The sequence below is a fragment of the Syngnathus typhle genome, linkage group LG13 (genome assembly GCF_033458585.1).
Source record: "Syngnathus typhle isolate RoL2023-S1 ecotype Sweden linkage group LG13, RoL_Styp_1.0, whole genome shotgun sequence".
NCBI classification, from domain to species: domain Eukaryota; kingdom Metazoa; phylum Chordata; class Actinopteri; order Syngnathiformes; family Syngnathidae; genus Syngnathus; species Syngnathus typhle.
This window is the reverse complement of record NC_083750.1, coordinates 10,312,471-10,322,735: the sequence shown is the minus strand read 5'-3', so window position 1 is coordinate 10,322,735 and position 10,265 is coordinate 10,312,471. Positions and strand designations below refer to the sequence as shown.

Genomic DNA, 10,265 nt, shown 5'->3' with positions numbered 1-10,265 from the left:
GAAATTTTAGACTGTTAAGGATCGTTGGCGTGTTCTTCCACATATGCACAATTTGCTACTTATGGATTCACTTACTCACAGATTTTTTCTGGACGCAATTCTCGATTATTTTCACACAGTTTTTGTGTGCTTTGGTGCCAAGGAACTATGTTGAAGTGAGGGGAGGAGATTCATTTGGTCACACCAACGCACTGTCTAATATAAAAATAGTGCTTTGCTGCCATCTTGTGTCATCTATAGGCAATTACAATTACGTTTTTTTTCTTTTCATTTTCCATATCAACTCAGGCCGGTCTTTCCTTTTGCATTATTTGCTCGGCAGGCTGCTCTTTTATACGAAGATCTGAAGAAATAAAAGGAAGATTTAAGAAGAATCGTAAAAATATCAAGTTGAGTTGAGTCTGTATAATGTGTGCAACACTGACTTTTATCATGACCCTCATTTAGGTATAATATTCCATCTCGTTGTGGCCAGCTGAGAGTCACTGTATACTGTTGTCTCTCCAAATAGAAGAAGAATTCAATTACCAAAAGCCCGATGTATCATTACACCGCTGTCCATTCCCTGCAGTGTGCATGTACAAAGACTTATAGTGTAGCAATAGAAGCTTTTTTTTTTTTTTTGCCCCCCTCCTCTCTTTTTCTCTTCCACCGCAGTGCACAGACAGACTGACACGGTGGCCAATAAAATCAAAAGTACAAGAACTCCTGTTGTGTTTCATGGTCACACTCGAAATCAATCACTGATGTACAGGGTCAGCGCTGCAATTATGTCCACGGGACTCCTCTGATCGCGTCTACATCAATACGACACTGGGAGGGCACTTACTGGACATGAGGTTGCTATTGCCAGAATAAAAAAAAAAAAAGAAGTGCATGCAGTAATACTGCTGGAGGTCTGGTTTAACAGCGCTCCTCAGACTCGGAGCGGCAAAAGGGCAAAAGCTGCGAGTGGTCCCGAGCAAAGGGAGAAAATTGTGTTGACTTTGGAGTCTGTCGTGTTTCTCCTCATCACAGGAGTAACGGCTCCAGTGATTTTTATTGGGCGCACGGTTGACATTTTGATTTCGACTGTGTACTTTTGACTTTGATGTCAACCCCTGCAATTTTTCCGCGCAAAAAAACAAAAGAGGTCACGGCGTGGCGGTATAATATTTACTGGAGTTCCCCTATCTGCTACGTCGAGAGAGCGCTTGTGTCCACGTGTGGGATCAAACGCATTGCGTTGCATCCACGTTCCCACTCCCTCGCTTGAACTTTTAGCGATGAACTGAATCTTCACTTACTGACAATTGGGCCGAATTTGACCCCCCTCTTTTCGGATCAAAGTCACTGACCTAACCCGGCCCGACTCCAAGATAACCTTAAAGTCGTTTCATCCGCAGTCAAATTTCTATGGCGGGGATTTCCCGACATGCACCATGGGGTGCGACATTTCCCCCCCCTTCCGAAGCGTGGCATCCTCCAAATCCAACCGTCATCGCTCATTCATACGCTCGCTTCATTCACGTGTGACGTGCCAGCGCTCCCGTGCCAAACTTCTGCGGGGCCAAACCGTGCCATGTGTTTTTGTTTTTCTTTCCCCTCGCATGTGGAAGCAATTTTTGCTTTGTTAATATGAGTATTATTTTAATTGTGGCAATTATAGGTTAAACTGTTCGACCACTTGCGAGGTGCTGACCGGCTTTTGACAAGAAGACAACTTGACTCTCCGCGGCGGCCCATTCGGCTCTCTTGAAATATTTTTCTTCGGCTTCCATTTGTGCACCATAAAGAGCGAACGGATATTCGGATTAGAAGCCTGTTGACGAGAAGCCGTTGCTGAAAGATTTCATTTCTGACAGTTGTTTGGAATTGATTGCTGATGACACATGTTGTGTGAATAAAAAGAATCAAAATTGAGTGCGCTGCCTTGCTGCATCCAGCAGAGGCGCTATTGGGTCGTTTTTTGTTTTGCAGTTCGGTGCCTGAGTCCGATTCACTTCGTGACATGAAATGCTCAGTCAACATTTGACTTTATATTGAGTTTATGGGATATTTATGGACTCAAAGTGTTTATTGTACAAATATTGACTGCAATTATGACTTTAAACGTGGTAAGCGTGGGAGCCCCTGTGTCGCAATAATACGTAGAAAAACAACATGGCTGACTATAGTGAAAGCAGAGAGCGTATAGTGAAGTCTCCCTTCTCCACTACCACATTTGGTCTCGTTTCGCCGAGACGCAGCATAACTCACGCGGAACATAACTTAGACTGTGACAAATCAGATTATGATGGGCAGCAAAAACTCCCTAAATTTTTGGGGAGTCCAACTGTTTGCTGGCTAACCTCTGTGCGGTTTCCTCTTTCGGTGACCTCTAAATCACAACAGAGGCCGAGAGAACAGGCAGGCAGCTGAAGAGTCACGGTAAAACAACGGCGGTGCCATCCTTGATGGATGGGTTCACCTCTGGCTACGCTTGTAACAAGAGCGCTAAAGCAAAATCCTTTGTCGTCCTGAGCTGAGCGCCGGAGGCTGGCGACGCCCCCTGGAGTCTGATTTGCGGGCCGCTCGTTTATGTAAACCGCATTAGAGTTCTTTGTGAGAAAGTGAAAGTGGTAATTGTCCACATTCCACGTTGCGAGACGTAAACTTTGGGACCGTCAGCCGTGAACAAGCCAGCTGCTTGCAATTTGTGTAGTAGATAATAATCAGGCTACATGCAAAGCAACGTTCCTTCTGTCAGACATTAGGCCGCGGCCCATGCCATACGGGATTTAAAAGGAATGGTTGGTTTAGTTTAAACGACCTTGCGCCAGAGGAAAAACCGGACCTCCTTTGGCCACGGTCCCAGAGAAATCCAGTCCACTTTTGTCACCAACCCCCCCCACCCTTTCCCAATAAACCACATTTGCTTTTTCACCTTCTCCGGTCGCCGGGGCTCGCCGTGGTGTTTCGAAGTGGTCCGTTTAAACGGATCGAGTGTGGTGGATGACATTTTGAAACATCGTTGCTGTTTAGCGGCTAGCGAGCGATTCATCACGTCACAAGCGCAGTCATAACACGGACACGTCGAACGACAAGCTCTCAAAAGCCACCGTGGCAAACGTCCCAACGTCTCGGACACGCGCAGACCCGAGCGTCCTCTCGGCTGATTGATGGGCCTCGGCTCGGTCCTCCCCGCTGCCTCGTGAACAGCTGAGTGAGATATTTGATTGGTTGTCAGGCAGGAATGGCGGAGCACGTGTCTTTTCATTGGCGCTCTATTCTTACACTGACGATCGAGTTTCATTTGGGTCAGATGGCGAGCTCCGCTGTGCTCTCACAACAGTTGGGTCGCTTCGCCAGTGTTTCCAGGAAACTCTGGTCCTTCTCCAGCATGACAATGGACATGGCCATGACGCTTTAAAGACATTGTCCGCCCATGTGCCTGTAATTATAAAACATTTGTGTCATTGCAAGCTTTGTGCTGAGATTGAACTTGGTGTTGTTCTAGTTGGGTCAGTTTTGACTGAAAACTTGCTGTAGACGCAATTCTCAACTTTCAGAGAAGTTTTCAAAAATAAAACGATCAACTTTGCTGTTAATAATAAAATATAAGCAAGAAAGGGTTTTATTTGAATGATGACTGGAATTCGCATGCTTTTTAACACTCAATCGCAACAGAGATGTAAACAGAAGGGTAAGGCTAAGCTAACCCTTGTTAAATGTAAAAACAACTCAAATAAAATCGTTCCCGCGTCAGACACATCATCACAAAACCTCTAACCAGACATGAACTGTCAAAAGAAGTTAACCAGTGCAAAAAATTAAAAACTAAATACGACCCCAATGATATGAACAGGATTATAAATTTCTTGTCGTGCCATCCTCAAAAATTGATGCACCTCCCACACACTCAGTTTTGGACATTACAAGTGTAAGAAGAAGTTAACCCCTGTAAAAACTTAAAAACAAACACCCTACCTTGTCGACATTTGCCCGGAGCGGTTCCACCGCGTTTCCAATTCCGAACGCGGCGACGACGGTGCGTCTGTTAAGTTTTATGGACGACCATCATTCACGCCGCGTCAAACGATGAGTGCTGTTAAGTCTGCATCATCTGATACACAAGACCATGTTTCAAGTGTACGCAGGGCTGCCACTGATGTACTTTTTTCTTTTTTCTTGCCCCGACAGGTGCTGCCCGCCTCGGAGAGATTAGATGATGGCGGCTGCCCCCCTCCGCCGGATTCCTTTGCCACTTGGAATGTCTCGCATGCAGCGGAGGACGGAGCTGTGCCGGCGTCCTGAGGCGAGGTAGGCGGCGGGATGAGAGGGCACGGGGTCATTGCTCGGCTATGAACTGCTCACGTGCTGTGTTTGCGTTAGCTTTGAGGGGGTTTTGCAAAAGGATGACTCGTGTGGCATTCGTGCAAAGTGTTTTATCTGCTCTCTGGAGAGAGGACCGTTTGCTCCTGATGAACTGACTTTCCCAATCTAGTCAAAATCAGGACTATCCAAACTTTTGCCACGCTAGGCCACGTCGAGAAAAATCGACGCACTTGGAGGTTCTTCTCCTTGGTTTTATGAGACAACCAATCCAATATTCAATAGCCCGAAATTGACGTCCATTAGTCCCAACTTATCTACAAAGTCATTTTATGTCACCGCTGTAGGAACCGAAACAAACCACTACCCGAGGTCGATTTAACGGTCGTAAAAAGCCCATCCATAGATCATGTGAGACTGCAAAGAGATAACCGCCGAGTGCAAGTATCCGCTACGGAGACAATGGCGACGCAGTTGAGACGGAGGCGCATGTGGTGGTAAAAGGGAGGTCACACATGTTTTGCGGACCCCGGGGAGTCGTGTGGGATGAGACGAGCGGTGCCTTGTGTCGGAGGTGCGGCTCCCGGGCGCCACGCGGATGAGCTCATGAAACGCTACGCTGTCCGCCGAGCCGGGGGTTGGTCGCTGAGGGCGAGAGGCAAGGGCGACCCCGCCATCAATCACTCAGGGCTGGAGCTCAGGCCACTGCCCGCGGATCATCCCGATCCGCATGAAAGGCATTGGGTGTCCCTTCCTCAGCTGGGGACGGAGGCCGAGGGGATAACAACCGGGAGATGCGTAACAAGAGAGCGCCGAGACAGGCGCGGAGGAGGCACGCCCCTGACAGGGAGCGGCCCGTGAAACCTGAAGACGGAGAGAAGCTTACCACTCTGAGCCCGGTCTGTGAACCCGTCACCTTTGCTGGCCAGAACGCTTTCCATTTCTTTCCTGCGCGAGCCAGGAATCAGTCAGGAGTCATTTCAGGATCCCTGTCACGTTCGCGGCGAGCGTGATCCACCTCCAACATGTTGGCAGACTGGAGGCTCACGCTCGTCCGGCGCTGACAGACGAGCGGCGGACTCCCCAGGTACCAGTCAGAGTCCATCAAGAACAAGTTGTGGAAACCTGCTGGATTGGCCTACAGACAATCCTTTCAAAGCTGCCAGTGCGCACTTGCACGGTACTCTTCACATAATTACATTTCTCCACAACTGTTGCTTGTTCTTGTGTAACAAGGGGACTCTTTGTTGTTACGCTAGCTACAATTTGACATATTTGGATTTTAACCAAATCAATTCCTTGAAGGGGGATACCGCAGATTTTTCATTAGTATGGATCAGGGGCAGTTTTCATCTTAGGCAGCTTACTAAGACAAATAGAAACAGTAAGCCGTGCCTTCGTTACTTCTCGGATGGATTGCTGGAATGCGCTTTATTCCCTTTACTGGTTCTCTGTACATTTTAGAGATCATTTAAAATAAATTAAAAAAAAGGTCTTTCACGCCTCACGTTAGCTCTCTGAGCTCCTCCACCTCTTTGTACATGCCTCAGGTCAGCAGAGCAGATGTTACTGGAGGTCAAAGAAGGACTAAGCAGGGGATCAAGCTTTTTCCATTGCCGCTCTCTCGCTTTGAAATGACCTTGTGCTAAACAGTAGGGAACCCCCTCTCCCATTGTGTCCTTTTTTTTAAAACTTACCTTAACAAATGAAGATGACTGGATTGAGCAAATTTAACAAAAACAACACCTTATGTGGAGCTCTTCATAAGCTTTATTACTGATTTTAAATTGGAGGTTTCATTGAAAACAATTGCATTCTAAATGTTAGTTTGAAATGATTTTCTAAAAAAAAAGAAAGAAAATAACTCGCCATATCAGGACTTTTCCCCAGATTCGCATCAAAATATCAAAATGCGAGTTTAAGAAAATGTTTTCGTGAAATCCTGATAACAACGAAATGGTCATGTAATCAAAACATTATACACAGAACTAATTCTCGCAACACTTCCTCACTACCATACATTTTTCCTTTTTTTCTTTTTTTTTTAAAGGGAGCACCTGTGTCACATAAATCTGTAACAAACTCCCGGGCCAGTATGTTACATTTCTAATAAGCATCACAAAACAGAGCAGGGGTAAGTGAAAAAGAATGGCTACTGTATGGGCGCGTAATAAGAGCCAGCTGTGAACGGCGGCGTGCAGGCCTCTCTGCAGCCGCCACTGTGCTGCTGCGAGACGAGACCATTGCAGGCCGGGGAATAGCTGACAGACGCGTCATAAATCCATCTAGTTGTCTCGCTTTGCCTTTTCTCTGGACTGTCCAAGTAAATAAATTGTATTTCAATCGGTGACACTTGCCTCTGCAAGCATGTCGTACGTCATGTTAGCATTGATTAGGAAAATGATGTAATTAATTAATCACAGTTTAATAGAACACAAATATTTGACATAGGCAATGTTTGCAGATTTAAATTCAGATTCTGCTTGACAAACATATGTTTGTTGACTTTAAAAACAAAATGAAAAATATATAGCAATTTTTCTTTTTTTTTCTTTTGATTTTTTTTTTTTATTTCAAGTTGCATTGCCATATTTATTAGTATTTTTCATAACACTGGAAATAGTTTTGAGCAAAAGTGAACAGACCAACGATTTAATAAGTAGCATTTCTATAGTTTACATTGAAAAAATAAAATAACATTTGGATACTTGAAGAAGAAAAAAAGCCAACCAAAGCAAAAAGCTTTTACAGTAGTGAAGGGTTGCATTTTAATGTAACTAGTTCCATATAAAATTCCCAATCCAACTAAAAACATAATTCCTATTCATCACTCCAAGTCAAAATGTGTTCTAATTCGATTCGAAGAATTCACGTGACAGAATCGTAGCTAGTAATATTCTCGGGTTTTGTCAAAATAAACAAAAAGTGTCGTCTGCTTAAGTAATTGAGGCCCTCTGAAATGAAACACGCATGTTTCCTGCTTGGTTCTCAGCGTTGAACGCTAACATGAGGGAATCTCTGTGACGCTGCGCCTGTCCGAGCAATCACTGGAAGCGCTACATCATGTTTATTAAGCGCACTAAATCAGAGTTATTCCGGCCAAAAGGGAGCTACAACACTCCTGTGGGGAAAGGATGCGATGCTTGTAGTATTCCCTCATTTACATTTTCTCCCACTTAAAAAAACATACATTTCATGTGGGGGGAAAAAAAAAAAAGTTGAAATCTACCTCCTCCCAACTGTCTCCTCGCTTGATTTGTATTTCTCACCTAGTGCCATTGCCGTCCGGTCTCTTCTCTCCAAGACCTCCCCCCCCCCCACGCCCTGTGTGGGCCTCAGGCTAGGGGCCCGAGGCCCCTGGCTGACCAGGAAGAAGAAGAAGCGGTAAATTCTTACACGTTCAGCCTGGAGCTTCCTGCGTAGCGGCAGTCCCTGCGTTTCTAATTACCACTCTTATCACATAAGCTCTCCCACTCGCTTACAAATTGCTGATAAGCTGCCTTTTGAAAAAGCAAAAACAAAACGACCCTGTCATTCGCCGCGCGAGTTGAAAGCTATTTAATAATATGACACGCATATCCAGGTCAATTGTGCTAACTGTTGATTTGAATCAGAATTTATGTTCCATAATCCCTTAATAGCTACCAATGGCATCCTTGGTTCCGAAATGGAAAGGATGTTTGCTCATTGGCAAATGAGGAAATCAGATGACATCACTATTTATGGAGTCTGTTTCGAATCGTCTCCACTCCTGTTTCCATCCATGCGTCAAGACAGTTAACTGACTTATTCTTCCTCCGTTGGGACCGAACCTCATCCCTAATTTCATTCTAAAACACATAAAAAAAACTAATGTTCCCTCGTCCACTTTCTTCCCATCGCTTTCAAACGGGTCATACAACCTTTGCGTGATTTTGACTTCACCACCTCTGATAACGATTTGGGAGCCCGGAAATTTGGGGGTGGACCAATTCCTCCCTGGAAGTTGTGGCAGTTGGAAATTATAATTCACAATTAACTGAGGTCCCTCAAGGATGCGTACTCAGCCCCTTATCATAACTAAGATCTGACAGAATTTCAGTTGTGATTTGAGTCCTCCATTTCTTCTATTTTGATGATCTTTCTCTCTCTTGTCCATTTGTTCATTCCCCTTGTGGGAAATGAAGTGTATTAAGTTCTTTGGATGAAACGTAGGCAAAACTGTGTTGGTTCTGCGGCGTTAAACCCGGCAGTTCTCCTCCCTCGGTGGAAACCAAAAGGATCCACCTGAGACAAACTTTCCGGTAGGAGCGGTCGCAAAACTACGATGTACTATCTCATCCAGAGACGCTAGCGTTGGAGCGAGGTGAAGCGAGGGCCCGTTTAGTAGGCCGAAGGATGCTAAGTGCGCGGCGCTCTTCACCCGGGCAAAGGTTCACGCCGATCACGCGGGCCAATCTGTTCCAGACGTGGTAAATGACACATTATTGGATCCAGACCTGACAAGGGCTTTGTGTATATTACATTACCAGACACTGGGCTCACTTAAGCTTCATTACCTCCATGCCTCCTCCCCACCTAGAGGGAGAAAAGGGAGAGGGCAGTGGCGAGTCCCCCCCCCTACGCCGCCCCCTCAAGCCAATGCACAGAGGGTGCTTTTTTCCTCCAGGTCAAAGCAGCTTCTCGGCAGTGGGCTCGCCACAGCGCGGCTCCCCCCCCCCCCCCCCCCCCGTCTTCCTCCTCCCTGCCTGCGCGCTGTGCTGGGAACCTGTTAAATGTAACAACACCAGAGTCCGCCCTAGAACACCCAAGATGATCCTGCCCGCAGGGATTTCTGGGAAGATATTAGAAACACACCAGTGAGGTCACCGCGCCCTCTTCTCTTCCCACATCCACGGGACCGATGGAGCGAGCTGATTTTAGAATATGCTACAAAATATAGCCTTGTCTCAGACGTAGTCGGGTCGTAAAAAGCTACGTGTGTGACAATTTCTTAAATTAGTGTTGTAGGTCAATTCAGAAAAGATCTCGGTGTGGGCGGCGCAATCATTTTGGACACCATGGCAGAGCTTTGAATAGGCCCAAAGAATGGTATTGACCTACCTAAGATAGGTTAGCTTGATTTAGTAGGTTTGCTTTTTTGGCCTGTGCTTTAAAAAAAAAAAAAATGATGATGTAATCATTTATTGGAAATAAATCCCCAGTTTGAGAACCATTGCATTTAATCTTTCCTGCAATGATGAGTTTGCGATTTATTAATAATGCGTTTCAGATACCACATTGAAATGTTCAGTCGAATTTTTCATGAGATGGCATTGTGGACTAAACTCCAACAAGAGCTTTGGAGCGCTTATTCATCTCATTCTGGTCAACACTCATCTAAGCGTATCTTTATGGGCCTCGCTTTGCCCAGTAAAGGGCTTTCCCCTAAAATGTACTGGCAAGATGAAGAGTTCATCCCGAACAAGAGGCCAATCTTGTAAAATTGAATCCCTCCTGAGGGGAGAGGAGGCAGATCGGACTTTTCAATTCTTCTGCAGTGGGACGTGTGCCACAAGCATTGTCACCTAGATTAGCCATCAGGTCCTTCTGATAATTGTTTTGCGGTGCAATCGACACTGGAGATTTTAAATGTGACCCCCCCCCCCCCCGCGCCACCTCGTTTGACCTATGTGCCACGAGTTACAGTAAGCGGGAGCTTCCACGGTAGCTGCAAAATGTACGGCAAATAAAAACAGCTGCGTGGTGTCAGATCTTAAAAAGGAGAATATTTGTCCTTTACACCCACGAGCGTTGTAAGAAGAAAACTTGAAGCAGCTCCAAGTGAATTGTTTGCTGAAAAACAAAACAAAAGTGCTTCTGGCACGGCTTGTTTCTCAAGATCAAGTCGGTCTTTAGTCACCTTGTGTGACATGACTTCTTTCGCTTTTGCTCCTGCTCTCATTCATCGCTCGGCGTTCTTGTTTGTTTAAACTTTGTTCATTACGAGCCGC

General features: G+C 45.7%; 1 long non-coding RNA gene across 1 annotated transcript; it reads right to left on the bottom strand.

Annotated features, from left to right (window-relative positions):
- Window positions 1-2,079: 2,079 nt before the first annotated feature.
- LOC133166164 (uncharacterized) lies at window positions 2,080-4,062 on the bottom strand. The gene is made up of 3 exons (XR_009717706.1): window positions 3,949-4,062; window positions 3,256-3,412; window positions 2,080-3,180 (listed from the first exon to the last, which is right to left on the bottom strand). It is a non-coding gene; the product is annotated as an uncharacterized LOC133166164 (long non-coding RNA).
- Between the last annotated feature and the right edge of the window lie 6,203 nt (window positions 4,063-10,265).